The sequence below is a fragment of the Lutjanus erythropterus genome, chromosome 8 (genome assembly GCF_056507025.1).
Source record: "Lutjanus erythropterus isolate fLutEry1 chromosome 8, fLutEry1.hap2, whole genome shotgun sequence".
Lineage (NCBI taxonomy): Eukaryota > Metazoa > Chordata > Actinopteri > Lutjaniformes > Lutjanidae > Lutjanus > Lutjanus erythropterus.
The window spans coordinates 36467576-36486397 of NC_139324.1; the positions used below are offsets into that span (position 1 = coordinate 36467576).

The 18822-nt window shown below is 38.8% G+C and overlaps 1 protein-coding gene across 1 annotated transcript in view; it reads right to left on the bottom strand.

Annotated features, from left to right (window-relative positions):
• The window catches only part of thsd7ba (thrombospondin, type I, domain containing 7Ba), a 323272-nt gene extending 310850 nt beyond the window's left edge, over positions 1-12422 (bottom strand). Inside the window, exon 1 of the mRNA XM_084725418.1 lies at positions 12201-12422. The gene's annotated coding sequence lies outside the window, so the exon portion shown is untranslated. The remainder of the gene's footprint in view (positions 1-12200) is intronic.
• Between the last annotated feature and the right edge of the window lie 6400 nt (positions 12423-18822).

Here is an 18822-nt window from a genome sequence, read left to right on the forward strand (position 1 = left end):
GTAGCAACAGCCCAGCTGAGCATAATGATTCTTCTGGGCAAATAACAGCTTCCAGATCCTGCCCTCCATCAGATTGATGTGAAGTGGGATGGGAGCATGAAATCATTGCCACTAACTATGTCAAGGGTAACGCTCCATAAAAGAGGTTCCCTCTGAGGAGGATTTCTTTATTTAAATACATTCAGATTTTTTTTTAAAGGCACAGTAAAAAAGGAAAAAAAGGTGACAATTGTTTACCATAACCAAGCTTAGATAGAATTTATCTCTGGGGTCTTTGATTTCTGCTGCATAGTAAAATGTGGAGCAGCAGCGAGTGACAGAGCAACATACGTTGCTTTAAGATGTAGAGTAAAACATTCACTGCTGGAGAATACAAAAATGAATGAAACATGCAGAACATATAAAAAAGGAACGCATCACTGAAAGGTCCACCTCGAGTGATCTGACCTTCATCTGATGTCGATCTGATGCTTTACTGCCCTGTGTCAGCAGAGGTAATGAGATCAAAGAATCCCTGGATGCTCCCATCACAGTTAATCACTTGATGAACACACACACTCTCACATAAAAACCCACATACACACACACACACTCAAATGTTTACTCATAAGGTATCTATAAATCCCAGTCCATAAACATGCGACTGCGAGTGTTGACCATCGTGGCAGTTTGTTTCATTAAAGGGCCAGTTCACCCCCAAAATCAAAAATACTTATTTTTCCCCTGGCCTGTCGTGCTATTTATCCATCTTTGTCGTTTTAATGTCAGCTGCAGAGTTTTGAGAGATATCAGTCTGCCTTTTCTCAGATATAAATGGACTAAATGACACTCGGCTTGTGGTGCTCAAACTCAAAAAAAACCCTCAACAGCAGTGTCTGGTTCCTGAAATCATGACCTGGTTGCTCAAGATAATCCAAAGACCTAGTTATGAGCAGTTTCATATAGGCAGCGGCAGTGCAAGGCCCTGTTCACATGCATGCGTATGCATCTCTAACACCCACATATTCTAGCTCTACTGCATTCCAGCACACATAATCTCAGTGCAATACATTCTTGTCCAGATATAATACTAGTGATGTTGCAGCAGTGCAGCTTATGATTTCTCCTTCTGCAAATGACTAAGTTAGGTGTCTATTCATAATGTAATGAGCCAGCTTTGTTTCTATATAGTTAGAGTACTATTAACTTACTTGTAACTCCAAACAGCTCCCTGTTTTCCTTCTTAAGTTGGTCCTTTTAGGTAATATTCCCACAAAAATGCTGCTGTGAATCAATAAAAATCTTCTCAACCGTCCTCCTTGTTGACTGCTTTGATGATGGGAAATTTCAAGGATGTGGTTACCAGCATTCATCCCCTTGCGCTGAGGCTCAGTCCTCACCAGTGGCTGTGGGTTTGATTCCTACCTCTGGCCCTTTGCTGAATGTCTCTCTCGCCCTCTCCTGTCTTCACTTCAACTGTCCTGTCCAAAATAAAGGCATAAAAAGGCCCCCAAAAATCTATATATTAAAAACATAAATTTCACAGATGTCAGCACTGATCTTGACCAGGTAAAATATTTTGGAGGTGAGGCAAGTGCATAAAATAAAGTTGAAGCAAGAGCCTGTGTGTTCGCACACTTCGCACAGACTATGACACCATTCTGCATGTAGGAGCTACTTTCTTTTTTATAGTTGAACTACTTTCTTTCTGCAGTGTAATCTACTTGGACAAAGGTCTTTGGATTTTCTTGAGTAACAGGGTCATGATTTCTTGAAAGAGACACCAGTGTTGAATTTTTCAAATTGATTTTTTTGGCGCTTTGACCACCACAAGTTGAGCACCATTTAGTCCCTTCATATCCAAGAGAAGGCAGATATCCCTACCTGCAGTGACCGCAAACAATGGATGGATAAGTAGATAAATAGATAAATGGATAAATAGGTAACTACAGGTCGGGGGAAAAATATATATTTTTGATCATGGGGTGAACTGTCTCTTTAAGCTCTTTGCTCATTAAAATCCATATGGAAAACCTTGATGTCTGTGTGTAATTTCAATATCACATGGGCATATGGATGTGGCATTTAAATGAGTTGTTCATACAACAACAGCATTAATTGAACAGCTTCCTTTCTCTATTTCTAACATTTCTATTTTGAACATTCAGCTAATCCCAAAGCATGTTACTCATGGTGAACATGGTGCATATTAAAATGTTATGTTATTATTCATATTCTATGCATATAGTATGTTTACTCTGTAAGATCCCCATGTGATGTGAAGATATTCTCTTGGTGGAGCTGAAACTGTGTCCATCACTTCCTCCGCTAGGTCTGGTTCCAAGACTAAGTTTTATTTTCTCTATGCACTCCACAGAGTCTGGTTTAAACTTTGTACTGAAATCATAGGCTAATGACAGTAATTTATACAAAAAGAGCGGGAGTGAGGCTCTCCAACATGAGGAAACCAATACACATGTTCTAAAGGACTGAAATAGAAGCAGTACTGTTGCAACCCAGCAATTTTAGCTGGAGTATTGCTCTCCAGGCCGTGGTCAGATCTTAATGATCACAGTAGTAGGTCTACGGCTGTAAAGCTTTCCCATGAATGAACCAGAGCTTCAGAATAAATGAGTTTAATGATACGACTGCATGGCTCAGCAAGAGATTCAAGTAAAGATGCACTGAGCGCACAGTTCAGCAACATTTTCAGGTGCATCACACCTTTTAAGTGGTTCTGTTGGTTTGCAACTGCATTGGATTTCAGTACGGTGTTCATGCTGGAGATGAAGAGGTTGTTACGACAGATCCACACTGACACTTCTCTCCACAAAGTATTAAGAAAACCATCAAAGGAAAGCTGTGACGCTGGTTATATGTTCTTAATATAGAGCTTTTTATCTGTCAAGCATATCTTAATTACGTTATAATGGCTTGCATTGGATTCACTATGCAGATCTATTATTGAGGAAGAAAGTCAACAAAATATACTTAGGTTCATGTCTAGTTGAACTAAGGCTAGACAGTACATATATATATATATATATATATATATATATATATATATATATATATATATATATATATACATATATACATATATACATATTATATCAATATTGTGATAGAAGACTAGATATCATCTTAGATTTTTGATATCATTACAAGTCTTTTCCTGGTTTTAAACAGAAAAGTGGTGCAATTTATTTTAAATTTACAGTATGTTATTTTAGAATAAATGTATATATCGAAATATATGTTGCATATTGCAGAATAGCCTAAAACATCTACATATTATTTAACAGCTAAATCGCCCAGCTCTAGGTTGAACTTAACGCTGGAGCGTCTACCCTCTTTAAGCGTTTCATTTGGGTTGGTTTGAAGGCAAAACTGTGCTGCGTTTCATGTCTGGTCTGAAGCATACCGTTGTGTTTGTCATTTCATTAGTTAAATAACGTTTTCTCCTCCTGCTTTGGTGACTGTGACCTAGTAGCATGTTTGCTACGAAAATGTGCACTGGCAGGGCACAAACCTGGAGTCACAACCAAGTGAGCAATGCCCGAATTATTAAATTATTTAATATTCGCTGTCTCATGAGATGTTCTTATGTGCAGTCCTCTAAAGTCTGCTGACATGCACTCCAGATCAACACCAACAGGTCTCAGGTCTGCCTTTGTGAATGCAATCCTCACTTTAGGTGTGAACATGTCCTTAAATTAAGTTGGATTTGGATACACATTCAGTGTTGCTGATGACTGCCTTACTGATCAAACTGAAATGACTGTATTTTCATGCATATGGTCCTATGCAATCTCCAGTGTCAAATCTGACCATGGCAGATGTGTAAATCAGTAAACTGAGCTCTGACCAATCCTGCAATGATCTTATGGAGATCAAGAGCCTTACAAAATAAAGACAAAGAAGAACACCAAACTTGACAGAGCATCAGTTGCTAACTATCATGAATAATCTGTGCATCACTTACTGCATACAAGTTAAAACAGGTAAATGTTTGTGCAGAAAATTTACTTTGTTCAGAAGTTTCTAAAACAACGTGGGTGTTGGACTTTCAATGCTTCAGTATTATTGTAATGTAATTCTGGTTTCAAACAATTCAAAACAAATTAAAATTTGAGCAAGTGATTATAAATATGATTATAAATTAATTAAAAATTATAATAATGATTCTGAAAATTGTATTGTTTTATTCAAATGAAAAGTTCTGTCCAATTAAACATAAAACAGTGGAAAACAATTTGGTGCTTTGACTGCTTTATGTGATTTTGCATCCTGTCACATCACCATACAGCACACATCAACACTGGAAACTTACACTTACATAATAATGGAACATTTTAAATCATGTGTTTATGACAGCCTCAGTATTTATGTAAGTGATTTCTAACAAATGCTGCGATATCGGTTGATTGATAGATTTACTAATAGACTGATGTTTTCCATTCAAGTCAAGTCAAGGCTAATGTTATTTATACAGCCCATTATCACAAATCACCATTTGCCTCAGGGGGCTTTACAGTCTGTACTGTGTACAACACACTCTGTTCTGCAGACAATCGAAAGAGTAAGGAAAAAAAATCCCCTTTAACAGGGAAAAACACAATCTGATAACTCATATTAGGCATATCTCACAATATGGCCAATAATCAATTTTCCTAAGGAGAAATGTGATTACACAATTTGTGTCCAAAGCCTGTGTGTGAGCTCTGAAACTGTGTGTTGCAGCGATATGCATATTAACGGCAAACGGCTCTTTTGAGCGCTTTTCAGATGCATCTAATCCTATTAGCAGAAGGACGTCGTTGACAAATAGCTCCCCACTTGCTCTGGCCTTCCATTGCATCATATCAGGACTGAGATATACTGTAATTCAGAGACTCCTTTGTGCTAAATGTGTATGCACTAAGCTATCTGCTCCCTATTCATCTTTTTCTAACAAGCACAGAAAGAAGACAGTTGTGTAACATTTTATTTGCACCACAGAACACCTGCTCGGTTCATTACTTATTATACTGAATACAGATAATTCATTGGAAATCACTTAATAACAACAGGATTCTTTTTGCCTTTTGAATTGGCCACTAATTGCAATTGCTCTTAAGACAAAGAAACTGCATCACTGATTATGAAAGTGCAAAGAACAATTCTAATGTGCCATGGATTTTATTTATGAAAAAAGCCTTTGATTAGCACTATTATTTGAAATACCATTAGGGCATTCAAAGATTACATACGCCTACTCGATGTAGAAACTGCACTTAGGTAAGTTGTAATCACTGGAAGTGCTTTTGATCGTGGTAATAACACTGTATGTGTTAGGCTTGGAAAAATAACACTGGTATCTATTCACAGATTCACAATGTAAAATCGATGTTAAAAAAAGGTACTGAGCAGCTGTCACTCTGAGTGGGATGTGGGGCGGGGGTATTCTCAGACTTTTCTGTGTAATGTTTTTTACTCTATTTTTTTCTAAAAGTTATTATTCATGGTTACTGTTTCATTTAAATGGGTTTTATTTGGCTGAATTTATTTTTGATATCTTTTATTTATGCAAGTTATTGTCAGAAAAGTCATCTACAATATGTGTTTTTGTATGTCCCACACATACATAAATAGAAAATGTACCGTTCATCTCACTACACATCATTCACTTATGAAAATTATCAGTCAAGTGAAAGTCAAAAATGCTTCATAAATGTGAATATTTTCTTGTTTCTTAAGTCCTCTATGACTGGAAACAGAATATCTCTGAGTTTTGGACAACAGAAGACATTTGAGGACATCACATCAGGCAGGTGGCAGCTTGGCTCTAGGGATGCTAGCCTCAGCAGGTGTACCACTTTGGTCCAGACTGAAATATCTGAACATCTACTGGATGGGTTGCCATAAAGGGCATTTATGGTGCCCAGAGGGTGAATCCTACTGACTATGTGATCCTCTGACTCTTTGTCTAATTTTTCAATTTTCCAGTAAAATATCTCTACATGTACTGGACGGACTGGCATTAAATTTTGTACAGACATTCATGGCTTCCAGAGTATTCCAAAAAAGACCAACCTTTTTCTACAAAGCTGCTAATAAAAATTAATATTAAACTAATACTCCTGTTAACACGCAGCCATGCTCTATTTTGTATCATCATATATCCAAGTCTTTCATAATGTAGATGTATTCCTCCTTGTGGTGAGAGATGTGGCTTTTGCACATTCATCTCTACCAACTGCTCTTGTGTGCAAAACACTGCTGGAGTTTCACAGGAAAACAGTGTTGCAGAATCCCCCCAGTGTAAGTGAATGGTGACCAGTTTTCAAATGTAAAAAAAAAAAACGCTGGAAAAAAAAAAAAAAAAACATAGAATACCTCTGAACTGCTCGTCTGATGTAATCAAAGTCTCCTAAAGCCCCAACATGCTGTTTGCACACCATCACACCACATACACCCAGTTCAGACGGTGTGCATGTGCATGTGACCATGGCTCCAAGCTAAGGATCTACAGTGAAGATTCAGGCTGAAAACATGGTGTAAATAAAATTTTTTAGTCAACTTGGCATGCTGGGGCTTTAGTAGACGTGGATTACACCAGACAAGCAGTATAGAGGCATTTTATGTTTTCACTCTGTTGGTTTTTTTTTACATATGAAAACTGGTCACCATTCACTGCCTTTGTTTGTGACATTCTGCAACATAGTTTTCCTGTGAAACTCCAGCAGTGTTTTGTGGACTAAATAACTAAACCTGACCTTCAATCGGCAAGAGAGTGAGTAGCTAATGACTGAATTCTCATTTTTGTGTGAACTATCCCTTTAAGGGACAGAAAACACCTGGTTAGGGAGAGAGAAAATGATCACTCTCGCAAGATCTTTTACAAGTTTGGGTTCCCTACTGGACATGGCCAGCTGAGAGACAGTCACAATTTAACATCAGAATTTTACTGCCACTGCCACCTGGCAACATGCCAACGTGACAAAACTGTCTTTTTTCTACATTTTCTATATTTAATTAAGTGCATCGCTGTCTATATATTGAACACTTCTGTTTGTGACCATACACTTGCTAAACTAATGGCATCCCTGCAGTCTCAGCTGTTCTCTATGTTTGGAAATGTTATGGAAATGTTAGTAAGCTAAACTACAACGGTGAACATTATATACGTGTACCCATTCAACATCAGCCTATTAGTACTCTCACCAGCAGAATGTAAGCTTGTGGATGTGAGCATTTAGCTCAAAGCGCAGCTGTGCTATGAGTGCAGCTTCACAGACTCTTAGTCTTGTTTGTTTTGTGTTTGAAGAGTGGCAACATTATCAAAACACTTAAATGCTAATTTCATTATATGAGCCAATGGACGTGGGTGCTTCATAAACAGCATCAGCAGATGGATGTGTAAAGTGAAACTGTGCAGGGATGTCACATCATATAGGAGCCCACAAGGGACAAATATATAATAACTGGGATCGTTCCTGCATCCTTTAGCTTTTCTCTGAGCAGATTGGCTGCCAGATGAAGTCTGTTTGCCAAGAAACACTCTGCTCTACTGTACAAACTGTAATGTAATCTCTTGGCCTTGGCTCCTGGTTATGTGCCCTGATAGGCTTATAAAAGATTAATTATCACATAAAGTCTCTAACATTAGTACAAATCCCCCATGATGCTGTAGGAGTAAAATTAGCACACACACACACACAACCCATGTCATGCTTTGCATCTAAAATGTTTGTTTTCTGAAATATAATCATCGATTTCTCATAGTTGTAGAGTTACGTCGTCTGGTAACTCGACCGTCAACCTCAGTGAGTGAAACATACTGCCTGCCTCCAGGAGTCCAATATACCACCCTCATATTTCAATCAATAATCAGGGTGGGATGCAATTAGTAACTTGGAAGGGTTGCGAGAGTCACGTGACAGATCAATCGAGCAGAGAGGCGGCACACTCATTGGGGTGATTCACAGCCCAACAGTTTGTCCCCCGCTCAGCCTGAATCCATGCCGTCTATCTTCTTTATATGAAGCATTCAAGGCTGGAAATATGCATCTGTCAAACGTCCCCCATTACTCCGGCTGCCTGTCACACCTGGGGCAGCTCACAACCAACCAGAAAAAAAAAGAAGACGGAGTGTAGCTGTCAGCAGAGAACCCTCAGTGGACTGAAAAGGCACCGGCTCCCCCCATTTCTCTGACTCTAATTTCCTCAAAACGTGGATATTTTTCTGGGTCTCTGGCTGAGTGCTGGGTTAATGACAGAGGCTGTGTCAGGCATGGAGCTGAGGCAGCTTCTTTTTGCTCCAGATAACATGAACACATTGTTTTATTCCAGCATATGTAAAACCAGATGCTCGATATATCTACTGCACAACACAGCAATACTATTACATCTCTGGGCTGGTGGCTATGCAGCTGAAATTGAAGAATGTGTCGTTGATATCACAAGTTGTTTGTCGTGAGAAAGCCCATGCCAAGGAATCTTTCTCAGTCCTGTGTGCAGCAGGATTGGGCCGATGGACAATGGCTGACAGTCAACGACCAGAGAGCCCTCTACCATCACAACATCATGATTTAAAAGCCCTCTGTATTTGAGGTTGTGTGTCCTTACAGAGTTGATGTAAGGCAGCTGTTTTATTCTGTTTTTGACTTGTGGGAGACGTTACGTCTCCATGTCCCGTTTTTTTATTGTATTTTTAAACCTGCCAGTTTATGCAAAACCAAGGCGTTTGATTTCTTTGGTTGCAGTGGTGTTTCTTTTATTTGGGCTGCCGTTAGTGTGTTTCTTTCTGTCATGCCACTATTGTTGTCATAGCTTAGCCTCATCAGTACAACATTATGGGTTAAAAAATAAGATCTTAATAATTTTGGCTATTCCACAATATAGAATATATGTCTTGTTTAGTGCTGTTAAAAATATTGATATATTGATAAATACTTATACTGAATATTTTTGGAATGCTTTCAATAGTTATTTGCAGTATAGATGGGCCGGGACCAGCTGCACTTTCTTGCTCTCTCCCCTCACTGACAGCGAGTAACACATCTCGCTGTAGTGCCAAACATAATCCCACCTCCTCTCTCTTACTCACAGTACTGTTTTCTTTTTAAATTTCTTTTATATTCATTGTCATGCTAAAGCATTGTTACATTTATCTTCTAATAAAAACACTACACTACTACACCTGATTTACTGACTGAGCCTCGCCCTTTAACGGGGTTTGGTGTGAAAGTGAGCAAACTTCATAGCTGCTACGAGTCTACGAGGCTAAAGACAATTAAAACAGCGTAAACCAGGGGTAGAGTAGCAGGTAGAGTAGCAAACACAATCAAATGTTTGATCGTATTTCATCATGTGATTTTATTTTCACCACAGTGAAAAAAAGAATCACAACTACTCATAGCTACCACCTAGCTAAATTAGCTTTTCACAGACCAGCCCTACTGTGAAGGGAACAAGAAGACATTATACTAACTTTACATGAACATGGACTTTTTATTTCTTTTCTGTGGGCACAAACACAACACACAGCCTTTCGGTAACTATACTGTAAGTAATTATGTTGTGTTCTGAGCTGATCTACACATTTTACGGTTTACTGAAGTGAAGTAGCTGCCCCTCAGCAGTGACCAGTGGGAACACTGAAAACATGAATATGACGATATGGGCGTTATAACAATAGCAATATGTTCAATACTTTCACTTAAATCTATTGATGAAAGAACACAACAAATACACCTTGGCTCAGAAACAGCCTATCATATCCTTTGATAATGGAACGTGCTATGAGTAATACGCAAACAACCAATCATTTAAAAGGTGTGTTGTTTAGTTGTTTAGTTGTTAGTTATGTAACACAAAAACAGAAACAGCATGGAGTGAAAAAAAAGTACAGATGTGGAAAAAATCAATTATACAATGGACGCATCACTTTGCCAGCATGCAGCATGGTGAGCTCCTGCTTTTATTCTTATTCATTTCAATTTATTTGTATTAAAATTATTGTTTTTCATTGTTGTGTCAACATTAAAAATGTTATTTTTATGCACTGATAAATAAAATGGTTAAAGTCAAAATAAAGTGGTTGAAATAAATTTTTTTCTTCTGGTCTCGACTGGAATAAAACATTTTACTGTGATCAGTTTTCCGACTACATTGGCCAGCACTACAACATGGTCAACTACTATATTGCACATTAATTCATACTCAAAAGAAACAGATATCTCTATATCGGCCAGCCCTAATATAGCTATCAGGCACAACTAAGTTACGGACATGTGGTGCAGAGACAAAGACCCTTTTAAATTCAACACAGAGATGTATGCACTCCCCTGGCAGGGATATGAGAGTTTCTCTGCCTGCTGCCTTCACTGGAGAGTTTATTTCGGCTGAGTGAGATAGTCGGAGGTTGCCATCAGAGTGACAGTGGGAAGCGGAGGTGACTACAGTGGTGAGCAAGTCGGCTTTTCTGTTAGGGACAGCCAACCTCCCCAAGCACAACAATGTCACTATCCATTGGTGATGTTTCACTGTGGACATCGTCATGTGCCAGTTTGGTAAACATCACCCAGCCCAAGTGTGCAGCGTGGATTGCAGTGCCCACCAAATGGCACAAACACCACAAATTCCAAGCTACACTGTGGCTCTGTGTTTGTGTCCACGATGGTTAAAATGAAGTTATGTGGCTCCTTACAATTTAAGTGCAGCTGATGTTCCAGCTCCTGTTATTAATGCTTCCACTGCAGCGTGTCTGGATGTTCTCTCATCTCAACAACCAATGTCTTTTCACATCACAAAGCTATTTCTCTCATTTCTCTCCACAGTCCAAGAGAGCGCTGCAAACTATGTCATGAATGAAATATAAGCACACCGCTGTATTACTTATGAGACCTAACGCAACTTTGCTCTGAGCTATTTTCAGATTTCATTTAAATTCATCAGGGTGATTAATATTCTCACACCACAAACACAGGCGATGGGCATCAGTCTGTGGGAAAATATTAGCTAAAGATGAACTTCAGAGATTACTTATCAGCAAAGACCACCTTTCAACTCACCAATAATGTCCACATCAATCATTACAGCAAAAGTCGTCTTGCAAAGCGCCTCCAAGTGATTCTAAGGCAGTGCAAACACCAGCTGAGCCCAACATGAGACATGATTCAAGTGACACTAATGTTCTTCAGTGTTGAATTCCAGATTAACACTGCATTGCTCTATTGTTTATTTAAACTACAGAGGCTGCACATTGCTCATGGGCAATCTTAAACCCATTTTCACATACATGTCTAAAATGAGAGCGACAAGAAGAAAGGGCTACTTCAGTCATTTATGCACATGCACATATTCATTTCAAAGCCTGAAAGGGACTATTTTGACAAATACTATAAATATCAATGAACAGTAATTACTTTATAACCTCCACTATGACCTAACCTTTTCCTGTATCACCCAGCAGTGTAATGAATCCAATTATCCTCTTTCTCGCAGTTTCCAGCACATTAAGAGTTAATGTTCCATGCACACAGATTTACAATTCCTGTCAATTAGTAGAAGGGGATCCATTGAGCCGCACATGTTTAGACACACTGAGGGTCTAAACATGCCCTGCATCCTTTATTCCTGCAGTCTTTACCTCAGCAGGTTTTCTTTTCTGCTCTATATGAAGTCACATCCAAACACTCCATAAATATACCAAAGAGACAATCTCCCAAATCAGCTCCAACAGATTTTTTTAGCCTCAGCTTAGTTCTGGGAGGACGCCAGCTTCAGATCAATAGAGAGTCCACTCGTCACCTGCTGATCTGTGAGCGTACACCTGAGCTCATGCTCCCGCAACTCTTAACTCACTTCCTACCGTCGGCTTTGATCAGCGACAGCCCATTTGTCTCCCGTCTTGTATCTTTCTCACTGCATCTGCCTCTTTCCCCGTCTCTGTCTCTACATCGTGTCTATGATTATACACTGAAGCCAGATTCCAGAAGTTGTCACTGTCACAGCTTACCAGCCATTTGAGTGCTTCACTAAGGCATGGGACAACTTAAGATTCCACTGTCCCTCCTTACACTACCAGATCTCCACTTCAAATTCATCATGGCAAAACAGAGCATGGAGACATGTAGAGAAATCAAGCTGTGCAGGTTGGACAGCGAGTGATGACTGTTTTCAGTGTTATAGCCAGTCAGCGCAAAGTGAATAAATCACAAAAAAAAGGGTCTTACCTGCGCTCTTGGTCAGGCTGCTGCTGTTTGTAACAGATCCTATCTCTGCCTATGGGACAGAGTCAGAGAAAAAGAGAAAGAGGAGAGGAAGAAAAGGAGGGGCGAGGAGAGGGACCACAAGCGCAGATACAGAGAGAGGGAGCGGAATGAGAGAAGAAGGTGAGAAAGTGGACAATGAGAGAGAAACAGAGAGGAGAGCAGAGAGAGCAGTGACAGTGGTGCTCTCACACAGCGCCGCGTTACACTGAAGGGGATGTGCTGGCTGTGGGAGGTGGTACTTCTCAGTCAAATGACATCTGCCTCACTCTTAAAAACCATTGGCTAAGAGGGATGATTTCCTAATAAGCCATCCCCGCTGTCTCCAAGTGAACACACCCCCTCTCCTTCTTTTCCACTGCTTATGCATACGCAGAATCATCCACACACACGCACACACCGACACACACATGCAGAGATATTCTTTTACTGTGCAGCCTCCAAAGATCGTCTTTGTCATGGCTTTTGTCTTCTCTCTCCTCTTCCCTTTCTCTCCCCCAGCACTTTCACATCTCTTTATTCTCTCAGGTCCTCTCCTATATGTGCACTCTCAGTCTTCACAATTGTTGCAGGAAGTGTTTTCATCTTGCAATTCAAAATTCCTCCAGCTCACAATTGTGTTCTTCATTTAAAGGATACTTCCAGCCTTTTCTGATGGCTTTCAAAAACTGGAAAAAACAATAGCTGGCTTTTCATGTTTTGTACTGTATAATGCTCAGAGATACCCTTTTAAAGTATGTAATTTTTCAGCTATCATAGACAGAACCGATCTTGGTATCATCACATATTCTTTGCTTTCAGTTGCCTTCCACAGATGCTTAAGTGGCAGAGATGCATTCGAGTTTCCAGTGTTGTTATTTTTAGTTAGTTGTTTTTTTAATCAAGTTTGGGCCAGGTAAAACAACTTCTTGAGGTTTAATTAATTATGCTCTTAAGTTTTAACCAATTAACCTATTAAGCCAAATTTTTAGACTTGTTAACAGTCTTAGTAATTTACATGTGTGGGAGGAAAAATTAATAGAAAGCTGGATATGAAAGTGCAAATTAATTTAAGTACCGTCATTGACTTTAATGAGTAATTATAAAGTGGCTCTTATCGCCTACTCACAAAGCAATTGTTATTTGAAGATCTGGGGAAACAAATATGCTTCAGTGCCCTTCCACAAGAAACAATCCTAGACTTCAGGTATGTTGTGTTTGAGATATAACCTGAAAAACCTTTGGCACGTATTTTATATTACACTGCCTCTATACACTGAGATTTATAAACCAGAAGTTATAAAATGTGGCAAAGGAATTACTTACTGTATCCTAGAACTAATGTCGGTAAATACTGCACATATACATTTTGATTTTTGAGACTGTACTTTCTGCAAACCATTTTCACTTTCAATAATCGTATAGTGACATCTAGTGGTGAGCCTGCACATCACAAACACTTTGCCTCACTATCCCCTTCCAAGTGCGTAAGAGAGTGTATGGTGGCTGCACAAAAAACAAGAGTAGTATAAAATAAAAATAAAAAAAAAACACTTTTGATAAAGAATAGAAAAAAGAAAAAGAAGTCATAGGCACAAAAATAAAATCATTTTCTTATTTTTTTTTTAAACTTACAACCTGCGCACGGAGTGCTGGTACAAAAAAAAGTCACTCAGCACTATCTGGTTTTGCTTTGCTGCAAGCCAAATTTCAGGCAGGACAACAGAAACAGAACTGAGATCTTGAACGAACACTTTGATCTTTTCTTTCATTACAGCTTTGGTGTTTTCGATACCATCAAATGTTAGTACTGCATTGTTTTAAACAATGTGGTTTTGAAAAACTATCGGAGTATCAATAGTACTGACAAACTTAGTATTTGCTTTGTCTATTCCGGGCCACCGTAGAAACATGGCGATGCAACAGGGGACCTGCACACTATCAACGACTCTATCTAATGCAACAGAAATGCAATGATTCTTATTTTCAGGTGAACACACCCACGAAGCTATATAATGCTGTGTTGTTACACATTTCATCTTGATCAAAAAATTTCAGGTTCTGTGATTTCGATAATGCACTTGGCCATGTGGTGATTTCAATAATACTTCAATTTACTGTGTAGACTTGTCCAAATTAATGTTGCTCAGTATCTGCTGGATAGGCAAGTAGGCAACTATTTACTGAAAAAGGGCAGTAAACTGTAAATTATATTCATCTTATGCATCTAAGTCTGTTTGTGTCTGCCTGTCTGTCAGTCTACTTGTGTTCGTTTGTTGGTCTATCTGTCTCCTCTGTCTCATTCATCTCATCTGTCTACTAGCCGTGTTCCTTACTGTCTGTCAGTTGTGTACTATAACTATACACAAGGGGACATGGGGAGGGGGGCTTGGGTGACTAAATCAGTTTTTGTGTGTTTGATTTTTTTTGTTTGTTTGTGTTTTTTTCTGCTTACACATTGTCTTGGTTTTGGAGTGATGATACCTCTCTATAATGCACAAATTGACTTAAAAAAAAAAAAAAAGTTTGCTGAATTGTTTACCATGTCAACTTTGTAAGGTGATAATGTCAGTGTTGTGTTAACAGCTTGCTACGCTTCCCCCCCAAATGTCCAAAAAATCAATTATGCAGGTCAATGTGTGGTTTGTTATAGTTCACAGTCTGATCTGAATCCATAACAGTTCTTTTCTCATCTCCTACTCTTTATCTTCTTTCTCCCCCTGTAAAAAAAAATCTATGGTTGTCTTTTTCTTATCATTCACGAACACACCTGCAAAGTGCTGTCATGTTGACTCCCATTTAGAAGTATGAGTCAACTATAAAGGAGATCAAACAAGCAATTCAAGGAGGCCACTACATATATGAAGGAGGAAACATCAAACTGGCAAAAGAAAAGTAGTTGCTCACCAACAAAGATGGGTCAGCACTTCACGGCATACTGCCACAGACGCACAGCCTTACCACCATTGACAAACCTGGCCTGAACAGCACCCAAACAATGGAAAAAGTAATGAGTCATACCTCTGTATTTTCAAAATCTGTAGGGGTCTCATTTTTAGAAAGTCAAAGGATGCCTGCAACCCACAATGTGTTCTGCCAGGTGTTAAACATGGTGGGGAGATCTGTTGTGGGCAGCCATTACTGGGCAGCCACAGCCATTACACTGTCTATATGGTCGCACAACAGCCAAGCAATATGAGACCGCCGTATGGTGCAAACACTATTCCCTCAAGGTGTTAACACATTTACTGATGATCATGCCCCACATTAACCATCACTTAGCACATTCAAGACTGCTTTCAACACCAAGACAAAATTGAACTCGCCAATCACCACATCCAATCACTGAACATTTTCCGGCACACAGAATGCAAAGTAGATTTACAAACTACTAAGTACTTGCTAACTACTCTGCCGTTATTAGAGTGCTGGAGTGAATTTGGGGCTGAAGTTTTATATGAGCAACCACAGTAGCAGCAGGGCTTTGAAACAGTATTACTCCAGACTTTGAAAATGAGTTTTAACAGCTTGAATAATACCTGTTGTTAGATGGATGCTGTTGAATATATGATGCAGCAACAAGAGTATGTCATGAGTGAGTGAAGTAGAGTCTGACTGCTATGAGATTTCTTAAAAGAATACAGATTTTAGAGGGGGGGGGGATTCACAGATTACTGATATGGTGGCCAATATGGTAAATGTTTTGAGCTGGAATAAAAATAGATATGGATTGTGCACAGATTTTGCACTGATATAACTATGCAAAGGTGCTTAAATAAGTATACTTAAATAAGTATTTAATTTAACATGTCAAATAACTTAACATGCACACTGTCAACAAATTGTAGAAATGAACACAGAAAATAAAGACTAAATAAAAAATAAAATAAATAGCTAAATAAACATTAGTACTGTTCAGTATTAGTTAAGTGCTGAATATTCAGTTAGGGGCAGACTGTCACAACTCAAGAGTCAAAACTCAAACTGCTATTCATTCTTCTATTCAGCCACAAGCTGCTCCATGAGTTCACTTCGATCACAAAATAATGAATGAGATCGTCAGCACTTGCAAGCAAGTATGTAACACCTTTAATATGGCACAGCAGCAGGAAGTGACGGTTATGTTTCAGCCCCATAATTATGGGTGTGACCCTTATCACACAAAAGGAAAGCCTAGGGTTTAAACTCATCCATTTCTTTTTGCTGCTGTGCAATTTTAAAAGGGTAACGCTTACTTGTAAGTGCTGACGATTTAATTTGCTATTTCATGATTTTTGTGTCGGCGCCCATCACACCTTAAAGACATTTAAGTTGAGTATGACAGTTCTTTTGTTCCACTTCAATCCCCAAAGCTCTATGACACCTCTGCTAAAGACAAGCCTCTAACTCCCAGGATTCTTATTAAGTGTCTTGTTCCCCCTACAGTCACAGGACTGCGTTCACATCAGAGGACAGCAATCATTAAAAAAAACAGAAAATGCATTGTGATCTAATCTGTCAATTGTTTATCTGATGACTACTCAGGAAAAAGTGTTGAAAATACACAACAATACAAAACTATCTTGACCAAGATGGTGGATGCCTTGATGCATTTGCAGATGAAGATTCCTTCTTACCCAAACAATTCAAGGATAAAGGTAAAAGTCTTATTTCCATTGTATAATTCTGTTCTGGAAAAATTACCTTCCAGTACCGCTATTCCAAAGACTTGTGTTTTTATGATCTGCTGTTTAAGTCTTTTTGATCACATATGTATTGCAGTATACATCACCTACACACCTGTATATGCTCCAACACCAACAAAAAAGTCATTTTGTAGATATTCTCTGGAATTTTTTTATAGTAATTCATAGTTTGTCTATTTCTCAAAAGCAATTCAAACTGTTAATGACTCATTCTGCACTCTGCAGTATGCACTAGATTCACTGCAGTCGCTCTGTGTTCAATTTGTTTGACAGTGAAATTGATTTCATTGCAATAAGAAAAAGCAATTTTGGCCATATTTATTCATATTATTTATCTTGTAATACAAATTTCATCTATGTGTTGGCACTGACATTATTTCCTATTGTTACTCTAAAAATACTTCAATATTTTCATGGCAGGGTCCATGCCCCCCAGACTCCCCTAACCAGGCTGCGACTTATGATATCAGTATTTCTGAAGTCCTGCCTACAGCTCTGCTGGCAGCATAACCTACATTCAGCGCACTGGCTACTGGAAAATCCATTCACTGCCAGCGAGAAGTCCCTCCCTAGGTGCTTGTTTTTACAGAAAACACATAAGCGATGGACGAGAGCAGCCATACGTTACATCCCGCAATCATGCCTCCCTTTGGGTGAAAACAAGCACTGTAAAAGGGGCCAGTCAATATGTAAGTCATTGGCAAACACTTCATCACACATTAGCTTATGATGTTACCAAATGAATAACGTTTGCCAATCGTGTCTGTAGATGAAAGTGAAAAATATGGCCCTGCCATTAAACACCTGCTTTTATAATGGAGTTTGGTTCAACAGCAGTAAAAGAACAAAATAGTGTCTTAATGACTTAAAAAGTGACAAATGTCTGAAATACATTATCTCAAACTACCCCTATTTCTTTGACTTTTTATATGTAACAATGCCAATCATTAATCAGCAACGACAATGCATAATTGCTCACCTCACTAGCAAGAGGACTCGAGCTTTGAATTGCTGAATATGTCCTTTTTATTTTAAGGCATTAAAACTGTCAAAGACCTTGGAATTTATATTGACTGCCAGTTAAGTCAGAGTGGTTGCTCAAAAAGGTGTGGGGGTGTAACACAGGAGCAAAGTACCCACATGGGTTGCTCTCATACATAAGTACTCCTCTAGCTGTCTTTATGGGTCAGAGAAACCAACTCTTGATGCCGAACCAACTGTTGCTAGAAGATGGGACCTTAAAGAAGATGGTGAGGTCATTTAAGATGTCTGAACACATGATCACTGCTGTTTAATCACATCTTACATCGACACATAAATCATCCTAAAAGCCCCAACACGCCCACACAGGTGTGTTCACTTAAGTCGTCTTATTAGACCTCCTCTCTGGACTGAAGGCACATTCAGATTGGAGGCTGACTGAATTTAGGGCATTTTCAAAAAGAAAATCTGATACTGCCTGATGAAGATCTGTTAGGTTTAATTGTTAAATTCAAATTAATGAGAGCTATCACTTTAGTATACAGATTTTTCGTCTGACTTTGACCTTTTAGTGTTGTTTGTTTTGCACTTGATAGCTCTTGTTAATATTTTTGTAAACTAGAATATTTAAATGGTATTACACCAATTTTACAGTGCAGTGACCAAGGTTTTGGAAAAATAGTCGCAGACAAGCTGATTTCTCATATGAATGGGAATGGTCTTTTTGAGAAGTTTCAGTCTGATTTTAGAGCCGCACATAACACTGAGACGGTTCTGGTGATCAATGGTTTGTTCTTAGCTGCTGATGCAGGCAAATCCTCAGTCATAGTTCTTTTAGATTGTACTGCATTTTATCTTTTTGAATGCCTTAAAGAGTTAAAGGTAAAATAGGGATTCTGGAGAAAGATAAATGATTGTTGAGTCTCATTCCCATGTTGTGA